Here is a 17730-nt window from a genome sequence, read left to right on the forward strand (position 1 = left end):
AATTCAGATTGTGATAAAAGTACGTGATCATTTTCCTTGTTTCCATTCATGTAATCAGTGTTGCCACATTAACTTTGAAAAGTTACTTTATTAATTACTTTATACAGTTACTTCATACAGTTACTTCATTAGCAGCTGTGGACAACTTGTCAGCAGATGCTGAATATAACTAATAAAGTCACTAGTAATCTAACTTGGTTATTGTTAAGATTGAGTACTCAGAAAAGTAAATACTACGTTTGTTGTACAATCGCACTTTCTGATTTGTTTTTCCTTTTGACTGCCATTTTTGGCCTTGATTTGTTTTTTGTTTTTCTCCATGTTACATTTGCACTGAGCAGCTATTTCACCGGATTCTTGTGAGGTGAAATATCAGAGCGGTTCATTTATAGCAGTTCATACAGAAAACAGACAAATTCAACTTGTTGAACTTTATAGTTCATTGAATAACATTTTGCTGAATAATAACCATTTTGGGGGGGTTTGAGAATATTTTTATGTTTTGTCATTATATCCAGTAAATGTGGTAACCTCTGTCTCCTCCACAGGGAGATTCTGGCGGCCCGCTGGTGTATAAACAAAATTCTCAGTGGACCCAGGCTGGAGTTGTGAGTTTTGGAAGTGGCTGTGGTGATGCAAAATTTCCGGGAGTCTACGCTCGAGTGTCCAAGTTTCAAAGCTGGATCAACCAACAAATCCCTAGTGCAGAGCAGCCGGGATACATTACCTTATCTACTACTGTTACTGGGGGTTCGAGCCCTGTGATACCTGTCTTCCTGTCTCTTGCAGCTCCTCTGCTGATATCCATTTTACCCATCATCTTCTCTGTCATTATCTTCTCATAAGATTATGTTGGCATTGAAAGTCAGCTGGGAAAAGACCAGCTAGTCAGTAACCTCATCAACCTTCATTATGTTCTTTATGCACTTTGGTTGGTTTGTTAAAAAAAACTTGACTACATCACTGCAATAGTTTTTCTCAAGAATCATACAGCTAGAATACCCCTGTCCAAACATAAACGTCATAATAAAATGAAAAAATAAAAAGGAACAACTCAAGTTACGTGCATTAGTTTTTTAGTTACCAACTAAAATGACCAAAATAACGAATCCTGCAATATTCAATACATTGATACCAAAACATCCAATCACTCATACAGAGTCCCACCTCTGCTGACCAGTTTTCCAGTATGTCTGATGGATGTTTATATGCAACCACATGTTGAAAAACTGATGAGCTTAAAGAATATGACACCTAGTTTCTCTCTCTCTCTCTGGCTCTCTTTTTCTCTCTCTCTCTCACACACACACACACACACACACACGCAAAATATAATCAACTTACCCACAGGTTCCAAAAACTATAAAGTTAATTTTTCTAAATAAATTTGTATCATTAGAATTCTTTGAAGTTAACAGAGGTGTACTGTACTCAGATCAACTGAACAGAAAAGGTTTACATAAAGAGCATAACTTACCTCATTCACCTTATGTTTAATATGCAACACAATAGAACAAATCAATAATTATTAACACCAATATTTTTCTGTTGATTACTTCCACAATGGAGGTTTGCTTCAGCTTGTTTGTTTCTTTGTTAAAAATGAGTAAACTTGGTGGAGGAATAGAAAAAGTACAGAAATGCTTATTGTCATAGTCCGGTATGGGTTTATTAGTCCGAGTTCTGGGTTTGGTTGCTCTAGTTGGTTTAACATTCAGTCAATGCTATTTTCTAATGGTGTCTTTTTTAAACCTGCTTTGTCACATATACCAGTCAGATCTATTCACGGTTTCACCAGCAACATTTTGAAAAACTGTAGTCAGGTTTGTCTTTTTGTCATTAGTGTTTAACAGTAACTTCAAATAATGAACAAAATTCCAACATTCACATCTTGATCAAGATCAGCTCTAAAAGCTATTGGTTTCTATTCCAGGACACGTCCACCCTTTTAGGAAAATGCGATGTTTGGTTCATTACTTTTTGTCCAATGCTGTTTACACACCAACAAAACAATAAAAATATGAGTGAAAACAATCTGTCATTGGTGGGTGGAACTAATGCACATTTCTGGAGTTGTAAACATTTGCGATGTTGTCATATATATATATGAGAGCCCACAAAGGTTTGGATCCCAACAATGATCCAACTCAGTGCACTGTTAGCATCTGGTGGTTTATGTGCTCTAATCAACAATCCTCTGGATATGATTATTATTTTTAATATTAATGTCGTCACCCTCTAATTAATGGCAAAAAGTAATAGTAATTGTTTTCAATGTTGCTCTTTCAGCCAATTGTGATTTCTGATTTTTGGAGTGAAGGCCAGATACAGAATAAATTAATTCATTTGAAAAACCTTTGATCTTTGTTAAAAAAAAATCCCAAGGCAATACTTATTGTCAAATAATAATCTGTACATGTACTATTTTACTGTATTTCATGGAAAAACTGATAAAAATTGTTCTTGATGTAATTAAGACTTCTCACTATTACTTAAAAGTGCAATACAATCATTGGTTAAATTCCTTTTTTTTTTAAGTGAAAAGTTTGATGATATCTCTTTATTTTGAAATTTTTGAGTTTTAATACACAAAAACTGACACCAAGGTCCAAAGATATGGAATTACTCTTTAATGCAAATCCAGACCAAATGGAATAAGAATTATTCACACATTCTTTGACATTTTTCTCCATCAAAAGTAGTTCTTTCATTGATATTATTGTGGGATGAGAAAGTTGAGACTGCACTTCAGTTAAATTTGATTTTCATCACCTGCATCAGAATTTTGTTGCCTTGTGAAAAATTTTCCTGCACTTTATGTTACTGCACATAACAGCAAGCAAGAGCGATTTCATAAAAACTATTTTTTATGGAGATGAACTTAGATATAAATGTAGGTTAAGATAAATTAACTTGTATTGGCACATGTTCCTAGTGTTCTGCTATTTAGTGAAGTATTTTTTTAAATGCCTGTCAAATATGATTTACACTTTGTTTGGACCTTTGGTTTGTGTTTTCTGAATAAACATTTTCTCAAAATTTGGAGTCCTGGTGTTGGCTTTGAGGAAAATAATTAACAAATTAGAGGGAAAAAAGCAAATTGTAGTTTGGCCCATACGTTTTTGGACATTCACTCAAATTTCTGTAACTGCATCTTTTTTGAGATTACATAAAACAAATATGATGGCAAATGTATTCCTTTATATACTGTAACAGTTGTCTATCTGAATTAGAAGCTCAGAGCACTTTACAACGATGCCTCACATTCACCCATACCAATATCAGGGTGATGAATCATATGAATCATTTATTTCTATCGTATCTAATCTGTATGATAAACATTGTCCATGGGTGCCTAAAATTGGAGCTACTCAAAGCACTGATAAACCTTGGGTAACAAAGGTACTCCTGAATGCATGTAAAAAGAAAAATTTATTGTATATGTTGTGTGGGCTGCTGAAGAGGAGGTACTGTTGGCCCACCACCACCAGATGGCGCCCTGCTTGGAGTGCGGGCTTCAAGCACGAGAGGGCACCGGAACCAGTGGAGTGACAGCTGTCACATCATCACCACCAGCTGTCACTCATCTACGTCAACCTCCATAAAAGCCGGACTGCAACTCCACCTCCCTGCCGAGAAATCAGCAACCATACAGGTAACTTCTCTGCTGAATCTAAAACTGAACAAAAGTCTGATTATGTGTCGACGCGGGTTGAGGAGCGGACCTGCGTCTGACGGAACCCAGCGCTAAAACAACCAAAAAGCGGTTCCAATAACAAAACAATTTATTTTTCCACCCTTTGGTGCATAAAAAAGTGTACAAATGAAAACTGCGTCGGTCTGGCGGAGTGAAGGACGGCACGCTCTCCAGCGCCCAAAAGGATCGAAGCCCGGCGCTTCTGGACCCCGAGGGGCGTCACCCGGCTGTTGAACGACCAATGGGAGAGCAGGGAGCGCAGGCGTCTGCAGGAGGCGTGATTGGTGAGCTGCAGCACATTCTCACCGCCTTTATGGCTCGGTTGGATCAGATGACCGAGCAAAACATCCTCCTGAACCGCAGAGTGGAGGCTCTCTCCGCACAGATGGCGGCGAGCGCTCAGGGCGCTGCTGCAGCTCCTCCTCCTGCCGACCCTGTGCAGAATATGAACGTTCCAGTGGTGGTTCAACAACCTCTCCCACCATCCCCTGAAGCACACATAAGCCCTCCTGAGCCGTACGGAGGTTGTGTGGAGACGTGCACGGACTTTCTCATGCAGTGTTCGCTCGTCTTCGCACAACGTCCCGTCATGTACGCGTCAGATGCTAGTAAAATAGCTTATGTGATTGCTCTGCTTCGGGGTAAGGCATGCACCTGGGCTACGGCGCTCTGGGAACAGAACTCACGGTTGTTATCAGCATACACTGGGTTTGTGGGGGAGTTCAGAACAGTGTTTGATCACCCTAACAGGGGAGAGACCGCTTCAACTGTGCTGCTGTCAATGAGACAGGGACGCGAGAGCGCAGCCGCTTATGCAGTCAACTTCCGCATCGCGGCTGCAAGGTCCGGCTGGAATAACGTTGCGCTCCGCGCCGCCTTCATAAACGAACTGTCGTGGTCCTGAAGGAGCAGCTGGTAGCTAAGGAGGAACCGCGGGATTTAGATGGGCTTATCGATCTCGTTATACGGTTAGACAATCGGTTGGAGGAACGCCGTCGGGAGCGAGGCGAAGGACGTGACCGGATACGCGCCGCCCCTCTCCCTTCCGGGTTCAAAAAGTGGCCGCCCTCCCCACGCTCCACAGCCGCAGTGCTCTGTGGGGCAACAGCTCCCCCTGCTAACGTTGTTAGAGAAACGCACAGGGCCAAAATGAGGAGGCTGATCCGCGGGGAGTGTTTTCTCTGCAGCTCAAAGGAGCACACACAGAAAAACTGCCCCAAACGGCCAAAACAACAACCGCCCTCAGAGACTGGGCTAAGGGGGGGTCAAAACATTCACGTGAGACACACACAGATTGCCACACGACTCCCAGTTACAATCCTGAGCGGGGATTTAAACCCTTCAAGCCCCAGCACTGGTGGACGCGGGGTCAGAAGGGAATCTGCTAGACAGCAGATGGGCAAGGGAGGTAGGGCTCCCTCTGGTGGCGCTTCCTTCGCCATTGCAGGTGCGGGCACTAGATGGCACCCTCCTCCCTTTAATCACACACAAGACACAACCAGTAACTCTGGTGGGGTCTGGAAACCATCGGGAGGAGATTGAGTTTTTTGTAACTCCTTCTACCTCCCGCGTGATTTTGGGCTTCCCGTGGATGTTGAAGCACAATCCCCGGATTGATTGGCCGTCTGGGGTGTTGGTTCAGTGGAGCGAGACCTGCCATCGGGTGTGTTTAGGATCCTCGGTTCCTCCGGTTTACAGGCTAAGGAGGAGGTCAAAGTCCCTCCCAATCTGACGGCAGTGCCGGTTGAGTACCATGATCTTGCTGACGTCTTCAGCAAGGATCTGGCACTCACCCTTCCCCCACACTGTCCGTACGATTGTGCCATTGATTTGGTTCCAGGCACTGAGTTCCCGTCCAGCAGGCTGTACAACCTCTCACGACCTGAGCGCGAATCAATGGAGACCTACATCCGGGACTCATTAGCTGCCGGGCTGAGCCGGAACTCCACCTCCCCGATGGGGGCAGGTTTCTTTTTTGTGGGCAAGAAAGATGGCGGACTCCGTCCATGCATTGATTACAGGGGGCTGAATGAGATTACGGTTCGCAACCGATACCCGTTGCCATTGTTGGATTCCGTGTTCACCCCCCTGCATGGAGCCAAAACCTTTACTAAGCTGGATCTTAGAAATGCGTATCACCTGGTTCGGATCCGGAAGGGAGACGAATGGAAGACGGCATTTAACACCCCGTTAGGTCACTTTGAGTACCTGGTCATGCCGTTCGGCCTCACCAACGCCCCCGCGACGTTCCAAGCCTGGTTAACGACGTCTTGCGGGACTTCCTGCACCGATTCGTCTTCGTATATCTGGACGATATTCTCATCTTTTCTCCGGATCCTGAGACCCATGTCCAGCATGTACATCAGGTCCTACAGCGGTTATTAGAGAACCGACTGTTTGTGAAGGGCGAGAAGTGCGAGTTTCACCGCACGTCTTTGTCCTTCCTGGGGTTTATCATCTCCTCTAACTCCGTCGCCCCTGATCCAGCCAAGGTTGCGGCGGTGAGAGATTGGCCCCAACCAACAAGCCGTAGGAAGCTGCAACAGTTCCTCGGCTTTGCTAATTTCTATAGGAGGTTCATTAAGGGCTACAGTCAGGTAGTTAGCCCCCTGACAGCCCTGACCTCTCCAAAAGTCCCCTTCACCTGGTCGGATCGGTGCGAAGCCGCGTTCAAGGAGTTGAAACGACGGTTCTCTACTGCGCCAGTTTTGGTGCAGCCCGACCCTAGCCGCCAGTTCGTGGTTGAAGTGGACACCTCTGACTCAGGGATAGGAGCCGTGCTATCCCAGAGCGGAGAGACCGATAAGGTTCTTCACCCGTGTGCCTACTTTTCACGCAGGTTGATCCCGGCTGAACGGAACTATGATGTCGGCAATCGCGAACTCCTTGCAGTGAAAGAGGCTCTTGAGGAGTGGAGACACCTGTTGGAGGGAGCGTCTGTGCTATTCACGGTTTTCACTGACCATCGAACTGGAGTATATACAGGAACCGCCAAGTGGCTGAACCCCAGGCAAGCCCGCTGGTCACTGTTCTTCGGACGTTTTGACTTCCGGATCACCTATCACCCCGGGACCAAGAACCAGAGATCGGATGCCTTGTCCCGGGTACACGAAGACGAAGTCAAAACGGTGCTGTCGGATCCACCGGTGCCCATCATTCCGGAGTCCACTATCGTGGCCACCCTCACCTGGGACGTGGAGAAGACCGTCCGGGAGGCCCTGGCACGGAGGCCCGACCCCGGAACCGGTCCGAAGAACCATCTGTACGTCCCACCAGAGGCCAGAGCTGCAGTCTTGGACTTCTGTCACGGTTCCAAGCTCTCCTGTCATCAAGGGGTGCGAAGGACCGTGGCAGTTGTCCGGCAGCGCTTCTGGTGGGCGTCTACGGAGGCCGACGTCCGGGAATATATCCAGGCCTGCACCACCTGTGCCAGGGGCAAGGCAGTACATAAGAAGGCCCAAGGACTCCTCCAGCCGCTGCCGGTGCCTCATCGCCCCTAGTCCCACATCGGCCTGGATTTCGTCACGGGCCTCCCGCCGTCCCAGGGCAACACCACCATCTTCACGACAGTGGACTGATTCTCCAAGGCGGCCCACTTCGTGGCCCTCCCGAAGCTCCCAACAGCCCAGGAGACAGCAGACCTCCTGGTCCACCACGTCGTCCGTCTGCTTGGGATACCCTCCGACATCGTCTCTGATCGTGGTCCCCAGTTCTCCTCACACGTCTGGAGGAGCTTCTGCAGGGAACTGGGGGCCACCGTGAGCCTCTCGTCCGGGTACCATCCACAGACGAACGGACAGGCAGAGCGGGCCAACCAGGAACTGGAACAGACCCTCCGCTGCGTCACATCTGCGCACCCGATGGCCTGGAGTAACCATCTGGCCTGGATCGAGTATGCGCATAACAGCCAGGTGTCTTCTGCCACCGGCCTCTCCCCATTTGAGGTGTGTTTGGGGTATCAGCCCCCGTTGTTTCCTGTGGTGGAGGGAGAGGTCGGTGTGCCCTCGGTCCAGGCCCACCTGCGGAAGTGCCGTCGGGTGTGGCGCTCCGCCCGTTCTGCCTTGTTGAAGGCCCGGACGAGGGCGAAGACCCATGCAGACCGCCGGCGATCCCAGGCCCCTGCTTACCAGCCCGGGCAGGAGGTGTGGCTTTCCACGAAGGACATCCCCCTCCAGGTGGACTCCCCGAAACTTCAGGACAGGTACATTGGCCCCTTCAAGATCCTCCAAGTCCTCAGTCCTGCCGCAGTGAAGCTCCAACTCCCGGCTTCACTGCGGATCCATCCGGTTTTCCACGTGTCACGCATCAAACCTCACCACACCTCACCCCTCTGTGCTCCCGGACCGGCGCCGCCTCCTGCTCAGACCATCGACGGGGAGCCGGCTTGGACGGTGCGCCGGCTCCTGGACGTCCGTCGGATGGGCCGGGGGTTCCAGTACTTGGTGGACTGGGAGGGGTATGGACCCGAAGAACGCTCCTGGGTGAAGAGGAGCTTCATCCTGGATCCGGCCCTCCTGGCCGACTTCTACCGTCGACACCCCAACAAGCCGGGTCGGGCGCCAGGAGGCGCCCGTTGAGGGGGGGGTCCTGTTGTGTGTGGGCCGCCAAACACCCCCCAGGTGGACACGACAAACCAACTCTGCGAAGGATAGAAAAAGTGAGGTAAGTCAGCAGCTACAACTAATATCCTGTTGTGTGTGGGCCGCCAGAAGAGGAGGTACTGCTGGCCCACCACCAGAGGGCGCCCTGCCTGAAATGCGGGCTTCAGGCACGAGAGGGCGCTGCCGCCATGGACACAGCCGGGGGTGACAGCTGTCACTCATTACCTCTTGACAGCTGTCACCCATCTACTCAATGTCCTCTCACTCCATAAAGACCAGACGTCATCTCCACCTCGTTGCCGAGATATCATACTTCATTGGAGGTAATATCCTCAGCCATTTATGATTGCAATATTTGTATATTGTGAGTGTTTGCAGGAGTACTGGTACCTCCGTCGGTGAAAGCTGAGAGAGCGTTGAAGGCACTCTTTTCCCCTGAGGAATCTACAGTACTCTGCAGTTATTGAGTGAGAGGTGGAGGTGGCATTCCCACCGCTGTTGTTACTGGGTGTACACACACCCACACTTGACTGTCTTTGTTCTCCCCAGCAGTACCAGATCCGACAGTTGGAGACGGTGATCACCTGGGAATTCGGGACTTGGCGGCTCCAGTATTCACCAGGTTCTGTGGCGGCGGAAATCGTGTGGTTCCGGCTCTTCTCAGGACAGACGTCTTCTATCCTCGAGCCTGCCCACACGTCACCTTTGTGGATTGACTGTAATTATATTCTGAGATTGTCTGTATGTTCGTTGTGCACATTTCACAACATTAAATTGTTACCTTTTGGCTCATCTATTGGCCGTTCATTTGTGCCCCTTGTTGTGGGTCCGTGTCACAACACTTTCACAACATATCCTTCAAAAAGCACACACTATCAGCAACACATTCAGGTCTGAATTTAAGCTTTATGTAAATGAGCAGCTTCTCACAACAGGTGGAGGATCATCAGTCCGCATGCCACGGCAGTGAGAAGCGAGCTGCACAATTCTCATCAAAGTTCAAATATACTGTGTAACAAAATATCAAGTTACTGTTAACAATTATTCAGATAATCAATCACCTCTGATGTGTGCTGACAGCATGTGTCCCTCACCCTTCCTCCTTCACAGGCACGATGTGTCAAACCCAGGCGCGGTCCTCAGCGTCTCACAAACGAACATCACAAGGTCGAGTTCCCGGCAATTCTGCTTGAATCACATATGACTTAAATGCAGAACGCCATCTCATTATCTGCTTCAGCTGAAAGTCTTTAAGGTTGCACGTGAGCACACAGATGCTGCACATCATGTTGATGAGGGTGAAGGACTCTTCTGCCAGCACCTTCTCCACAGACAATAAATCAGTTTGCATACCACCTGGAGAGCAAAGAAAAGAAAAGAACACCAAAACGTCCAGCCACACCCCCCCAACACACAACAGTACCCCCCCTTTAACAGGAAGCCTCCCGGCGACCGAACAAACCAGGTCCGAGAACAGCACCTCCCTCCGGGGTCCACGTCAGGAAGCAGACAGCGTAACGCTCCCAAGGTCCACCACAGACAGCAGGACAGGGCACCGCAGCTGGAAGGCCGGCTGGCATCAACAAAAACCCCAAAACAGTCCCAAATACAACCCAACATGCAAGAAAAACATAAAACCCACCCAAAACCTCCCCAGGGGACCATCCCATCCAACCCCGGGAAGAAAAGAAAAACTCCCAAATCCAAAAACCCAACACAGCCCCACAAACACAATACAAACATAAATGCATAAAAGAAAAATAACAAACAAACCCCCCAGAACGACAAGCAGAGCCCAACACCCCCCAGAAGGCTTTACCGCCGGTTCCAGGAGGAATAGCCAAAGCCGGTATCCCACAAAGGTCCCCAGGTACACATGGAGCAAATGGCGCCCCCCAGAGGACCGTACCATCAAACCCCAGGAGGCACCCTCCCCACAACCCAGGAACCCCAGACCCGGCCACACTTGGCTAGGCGGCCCCACAAGCCAATTCCCCCCAGAGGACCGTCCCATCAACCCTGGAGGTGGAACCTGGAAGGAAACAAAAAACATCAAAATCCAACCCCCGGAGGACTACCTTAAACAACCCCGGGGGCAAATAAAACAACCGATAAGCCCTGTTACCTTCCCCGGCACCCCGAAAGACCCCAGGTCCCTCCCAGAGCCCCTCGGCGGCTCAATTTTGGCGAACGGCACAAAACATCAAGCCGGGGAAGGGAACAGGAAAAACTAACCCGGCCCCAACCCCAAAGCGCAGCGGAAAACCGGAAATATGTCCGGTGTCTCAACCCGACCATACCCCAGCCTATCGGGAGGGGTGGAACTACCGAAATGGCGAACGGCAACAGATCGGCCCACCCCTCCGACTGAGGTATGTTCCCGCTGCACCACACCCCGGCAACACCAATGACGAACGGTACAAAGGCCCACCGAGGCTGGAGTGAAACCGGGCCCTAACTAAACCAGAAAAAATGCCCCTAACAACCCCCCCCCCCCCCCCCCCCTAGGTGCAGAGGTCTTCTGAGAACGCTCAGCGTGACCAACCTGCACCACCCCACAACCCACAAGACGAACGGTCTTGGGGCGAGTGAGGTTGGAGTTAGGGAAGTAGGGAAATAATAAAAACAACAAAACAAAACGACCCCAGAACCCAACAAAAACTACCTAAAGACACATAAAAAAAACAACGATCAAGTGAGTCCAGACGGGCTTCGAACCGCCTGTCGTTCACTCCACCAGACATGCCTCTGACTCCCCAAACAAGTTATAACCCCTTTCAAAGCAACAAAACATTAGCCCAAATAATTTTTTTTTTTTGTGTGTGTGTATTTTTTTTTTGCCTGTCCCGGAACACCTGGAGATACGTGACCACTATTTCTCTTGACGCTTCTATGACGGGGCAATATAGCGGCTTCAGCTCGTCCGAGCTGCATGGGCTCATCTGCAAGAGGAGCCAGAGGTCCCGTTGGAGGAGTCTCAGTGGGGCGAAGAAGAGGCAGCCCAGATCTGTGTCAGGGAAAGCCCAGAGACAAAAAAAAACCCGTTCTGATGGCCACCCTCTCTCGCGTCCACGCTCCTTCATCCGATCATCTAGACGAATCACCAACGATATTAGCTCATCTAAATCATTTGGCTCGTCACAGACTACTGGCTCGTCCTTTAATGGATCATTTAAACCAACCACAAACACTCCGCTTAATGCTGCGGCATTCCAACTGGACTGAGCAGGAAAAATTTGGAAATCCACAGAATAATCCGCCGCACTCCGCCTCCCCTGCCTGAGATTCAGCAACCGCTGGGCAACGGTATGAGCAAAAACCAGAGAACATTGCATCAAAAACGGAGCACAAGCTTCAACGTTTCCCGCATAAGGCTCCGGACGACAAATAATCAATTCGGAAGCCGAATCTCTGGGTGACGGAGTTATCTGCACTGGTATCAATGGTGCCGCAGCTGGAGCAGCAGGAAGTGGAACGGCTTGCGCTGCAAGCTCCGTAACGCGGACATCTGTTTGTTTAATTTGGTTTGTGAGATGCTGTAATTGCTCCCATATTTTCTCCAAGTGTTCTTGAACTCTTTCGGCGAACGGAACTGCCTCTGCCGCTGGGTCCATTATGGAATGGCCGGGAAGTACTGTTATGTGTCGACGCGGGTTGAGAAGCGGACCTGCGTCTGACGGAACCCAGCGCTAAAACAAGCAGAAAGCGGTTCCAATAACAAAACAATTTATTTTTCCATCCTTTGGTGCATAAAAAAGTGTACAAATGAAAACTGCGTTGGTCTGGCGGAGTGAAGGACGGCACGCTCTCCAGCACCCAAAAGGATCAAAGCCCGGCGCTTCTGGACCCACGTTCACCGCCAAACACCCCCCAGGTGGACACGACAAACCGACTCTGCGAAGGATAGAAAAAGTGAGGTAAGTCAGCAGCTACAACTAATATCCTTCAAAAAGCACACACTATCAGCAACACATTCAGGTCTGAATTAAGCTTTATGTAAATGAGCAGCTTCTCACAACAGGTGGAGGATCATCAGTCCGCATGCCACGGCAGTGAGAAGCGAGCTGCACAATTCTCATCAAAGTTCAAATATACTGCGTAACAAAATACCAAGTTACTATTAACAATTACTCAGATAATCAATCACCTCTGATGTGTGCTGACAGCATGTGTCCCTCACCCTTCCTCCTTCACAGGCACGATGTGTCAAACCCAGGTGCGGTCCTCAGCGTCTCACAAACGAACATCACAAGGTCGAGTTCCCGGCAATTCTGCTTGAATCACACATGACTTAAATGCAGAACGCCATCTCATTATCTGCTTCAGCTGAAAGTCTTTAAGGTTGCACGTGAGCACCATACACAGGTGCTGCACATCATGTTGATGAGGGTGAAGGACTCTTCTGCCAGCACCTTCTCCACAGACAATACATCAGTTTGCATACCACCTGGAGAGCAAAGAAAAGAAAAGAACACCAAAACGTCCAGCCACACCCCCCCAACACAACACTGATCTCTTTTGCAGCCGTTTTCCTGTGACGGAGTCCTTGTCTGTTGTGTTGGCGTTTGGTGTGGACTGCAATGGCTTCGCCTCCCACCCCACCCAGATAAGTGGTTGTCTCAGGAGCTGTCCGAGTGTGTTATCGGAGGTGGAGGTTCTCCCTCCTAATTGAACACAGACTGTGGGATTACTGAGTGTGCGAACTCACACTGATCAAAAACTGTTTCTGTTCTCTGCCAGCAGTACCGGGTCTGACTGCTGAAGACAGTGGCCACCTGGGGCGCAGGGCTTGGCGACTCCGGTGTTCTTCAGATCCGTTGGTGGTGGAAGCTGTGTGGGATCCGGCTCTTCTCGCACCAGACATCTTCTATCTTTGAGCCTGCCACACGTCACCTGGTGTATAATTGACATTCTGCAATATTTGTATTGTCTGTACTTCGTTGTGCGCTTCACAACATTAAATTGTTACTTTTTGGCTATTCCATTGTCCGTTCATTAACGCCCCCTGTTGTGGGTCCGTGTCACGACACTTCCCAACAGTATAAGCAGTTTTTAAAATTTAGAACTAATGAAGCCGATAGGACATATCAATCAATCAATTTTTTTATATAGTGCCAAATCACAACAAACAGTTGCCCCAAGGCGCTTTATATTGTAAGGCAAGGCCATACAATAATTATGTAAAACCCCAACGGTCAAAACGACCCCCTGTGAGCAAGCACTTGGCTACAGTGGGAAGGAAAAACTCCCTTTTAACAGGAAGAAACCTCCAGCAGAACCAGGCTCAGGGAGGGGCAGTCTTCTGCTGGGACTGGTTGGGGCTGAGGGAGAGAACCAGGAAAAAGACATGCTGTGGAGGGGAGCAGAGATCGATCACTAATGATTAAATGCAGAGTGGTGCATACAGAGCAAAAAGAGAAAGAAACAGTGCATCATGGGAACCCCCCAGCAGTCTACGTCTATAGCAGCATAACTAAGGGATGGTTCAGGGTCACCTGATCCAGCCCTAACTATAAGCTTTAGCAAAAAGGAAAGTTTTAAGCCTAATCTTAAAAGTAGAGAGGGTGTCTGTCTCCCTGATCTGAATTGGGAGCTGGTTCCACAGGAGAGGAGCCTGAAAGCTGAAGGCTCTGCCTCCCATTCTACTCTTACAAACCCTAGGAACTACAAGTAAGCCTGCAGTCTGAGAGCGAAGCGCTCTATTGGGGTGATATGGTACTACGAGGTCCCTAAGATAAGATGGGACCTGATTATTCAAAACCTTATAAGTAAGAAGAAGAATTTTAAATTCTATTCTAGAATTAACAGGAAGCCAATGAAGAGAGGCCAATATGGGTGAGATATGCTCTCTCCTTCTAGTCCCCGTCAGTACTCTAGCTGCAGCATTTTGAATTAACTGAAGGCTTTTTAGGGAACTTTTAGGACAACCTGATAATAATGAATTACAATAGTCCAGCCTAGAGGAAATAAATGCATGAATTAGTTTTTCAGCATCACTCTGAGACAAGACCTTTCTGATTTTAGAGATATTGCGTAAATGCAAAAAGCAGTCCTACATATTTGTTTAATATGCGCTTTGAATGACATATCCTGATCAAAAATGACTCCAAGATTTCTCACAGTATTACTAGAGGTCAGGATAATGCCATCCAGAGTAAGGATCTGGTTAGACACCATGTTTCTAAGATTTGTGGGGCCAAGTATAATAACTTCAGTTTTATCTGAGTTTAAAAGCAGGAAATTAGGTCATCCATGTCTTTGTGTCTGTAAGACAATCCTGCAGTTTAGCTAATTGGTGTGTGTCCTCTGGCTTCATGGATAGATAAAGCTGGGTATCATCTGTGTAACAATGAAAATTTAAGCAATACCGTCTAATAATACTGCCTAAGGGAAGCATGTATAAAGTGAATAAAATTGGTCCTAGCACAGAACCTTGTGGAACTCCATAATTAACTTTAGTCTGTGAAGAAGATTCCCCATTTACATGAACAAATTGTAATCTATTAGACAAATATGATTCAAACCACCGCAGCGCAGTGCCTTTAATACCTATGGCATGCTCTAATCTCTGTAATAAAATTTTATGGTCAACAGTATCAAAAGCAGCACTGAGGTCTAACAGAACAAGCACAGAGATGAGTCCACTGTCCGAGGCCATAAGAAGATCATTTGTAACCTTCACTAATGCTGTTTCTGTACTATGATGAATTCTAAAACCTGACTGAAACTCTTCAAATAGACCATTCCTCTGCAGATGATCAGTTAGCTGTTTTACAACTACCCTTTCAAGAATTTTGAGAGAAAAGGAAGGTTGGAGATTGGCCTATAATTAGCTAAGATAGCTGGGTCAAGTGATGGCTTTTTAAGTAATGGTTTAATTACTGCCATCTTAAAAGCCTGTGGTACATAGCCAACTAACAAAGATAGATTGATCATATTTAAGATCGAAGCATTAAATAATGGTAGGGCTTCCTTGAGCAGCCTGGTAGGAATGGGGTCTAATAAACATGTTGATGGTTTGGATGAAGTAACTAATGAAAATAACTCAGACAGAACAATCGGAGAGAAAGAGTCTAATCAAATACCGGCATCACTGAAAGCAGCCAAAGATAACGATACGTCTTTGGGATGGTTATGAGTAATTTTTTCTCTAATAGTTAAAATTTTGTTAGCAAAGAAAGTCATGAAGTCATTACTAGTTAAAGTTAATGGAATACTCAGCTCAATAGAGCTCTGACTCTTTGTCAGCCTGGCTACAGTGCTGAAAAGAAACCTGGGGTTGTTCTTATTTTCTTCAATTAGTGATGAGTAGAAAGATGTCCTAGCTTTACAGAGGGCTTTTTTTTATAGAGCAACAGACTCTTTTTCCAGGCTAAGTGAAGATCTTCTAAATTAGTGAGACGCCATTTCCTCTCCAACTTACGGGTTATCTGCTTTAAGCTACGAGTTTGTGAGTTATACCACGGAGTCAGACACTTCTGATTTAAAGCTCTCTTTTTCAGAGGAGCTACAGCATCCAAAGTTGTCTTCAATGAGGATGTAAAACTATTGACAAGATACTCTATCTCCCTTACAGAGTTTAGGTAGCTACTCTGCACTGTGTTGGTATATGGCATTAGAGAACATAAAGAAGGAATCATATCCTTAAACCTAGTTACAGCGCTTTCTGAAAGACTTCTAGTGTAATGAAACTTATTCCCCACTGCTGGGTAGTCCATCAGAGTAAATGTAAATGTTATTAAGAAATGATCAGACAGAAGGGAGTTTCAGGGAATACTGTTAAGTCTTCTATTTCCATACCATAAGTCAGAACAAGATCTAAGATATGATTAAAGTGGTGGGTGGACTCATTTACTTTTTGAGCAAAGCCAATAGAGTCTAATAATAGATTAAATGCAGTGTTGAGGCTGTCATCCTCAGCATCTGTGTGGATGTTAAAATCGCCCACTATAATTATCTTATCTGAGCTAAGCACTAAGTCAGACAAAAGGTCTGAAAATTCACAGAGAAACTCACAGTAATGACCAGGTGGACGATAGATAATAACAAATAAAACTGTTTTTTGGGACTTCCAATTTGGATGGACAAGACTAAGAGACAAGCTTTCAAATGAATTAAAGCTCTGTCTGGGTTTTTGATTAATTAATAAGCTGGAATGGAAGATTGCTGCTAATCCTCCGCCCCGGCCCGTGCTACGAGCATTCTGACAGTTAGTGTGACTCGGGGGTGTTGACTCATTTAAACTAACATATTCATCCTGCTGTAACCAGGTTTCTGTTAGGCAGAATAAATCAATATGTTGATCAATTATTATATCATTTACCAACAGGGACTTAGAAGAGAGAGACCTAATGTTTAATAGACCACATTTAACTGTTTTAGTCTGTGGTGCAGTTGAAGGTGCTATATTATTTTTTCTTTTTGAATTTTTATGCTTAAATAGATTTTTGCTGGTTACGGGGATGGGGTAATGAGGGGATGGCAGGGGGAGAGAAGCTGCAGAGAGGTGTGTAAGACTACAACTCTGCTTCCTGGTCCCAACCCTGGATAGTCACGGTTTGGAGGATTTAAGAAAATTGGCCAGATTTCTAGAAATGAGAGCTGCTCCATCCAAAGTGGGATGGATGCCGTCTCTCCTAACAAGACCAGGTTTTCCCCAGAAGCTTTGCCAATTATCTATGAAGCCCACCTCATTTTTTGGACACCACTCAGACAGCCAGCAATTCAAGGAGAACATGCGGCTAAACATGTCACTCCCGGTCCGATTGGGGAGGGGCCCAGAGAAAACTACAGAGTCCGACATTGTTTTTGCAAAGTTACACACCGATTTAATGTTAATTTTAGTGACCTCCGATTGGCGTAACCGGGTGTCATTACTGCCGACGTGAATTACAATCTTACCAAATTTACGCTTAGCCTTAGCCAGCAGTTTCAAATTTCCTTCAATGTCGCCTGCTCTGGCCCCCGGAAGACAATTGACTATGGTTGCTGGTGTCGCTAACTTCACATTTCTCAAAACAGAGTCGCCAATAACCAGAGTTTGATCCTCGGCGGGTGTGTCGTCGAGTGGGGAAAAACGGTTAGAGATGTGAACGGGTTGGCGGTGTACACGGGGCTTCTGTTTAGGGCTACGCTTCCTCCTCACAGTCACCCAGTCAGCCTGCTTTACCGGCTGCTCGGGATCTGCCAGGGGGGAACTAACGGCGGCTAAGCTACCTTGGTCCGCACCGACTACAGGGGCCTGGCTAGCTGTAGAATTTTCCACGGTGCAGAGCCGAGTCTCCAATTCGCCCAGCCTGGCCTCCAAAGCTACGAATAAGCTACACTTATTACAAGTACCATTACTGCTAAAGGTGGCCGAGGAATAACTAAACATTTCACACCCAGAGCAGAAAAGTGCGGGAGAGACAGGAGAAGCCGCCATGCTAAATC

The 17730-nt window shown here is 47.2% G+C and overlaps 1 pseudogene; it reads left to right on the forward strand.

Annotated features, from left to right (window-relative positions):
* LOC117528753 overlaps positions 1-3039 on the forward strand; it is a 49040-nt pseudogene extending 46001 nt beyond the window's left edge.
* The last annotated feature ends 14691 nt before the right edge of the window (positions 3040-17730 follow it).

Source organism: Thalassophryne amazonica, chromosome 16 (assembly GCF_902500255.1).
Source record: "Thalassophryne amazonica chromosome 16, fThaAma1.1, whole genome shotgun sequence".
NCBI lineage: Eukaryota > Metazoa > Chordata > Actinopteri > Batrachoidiformes > Batrachoididae > Thalassophryne > Thalassophryne amazonica.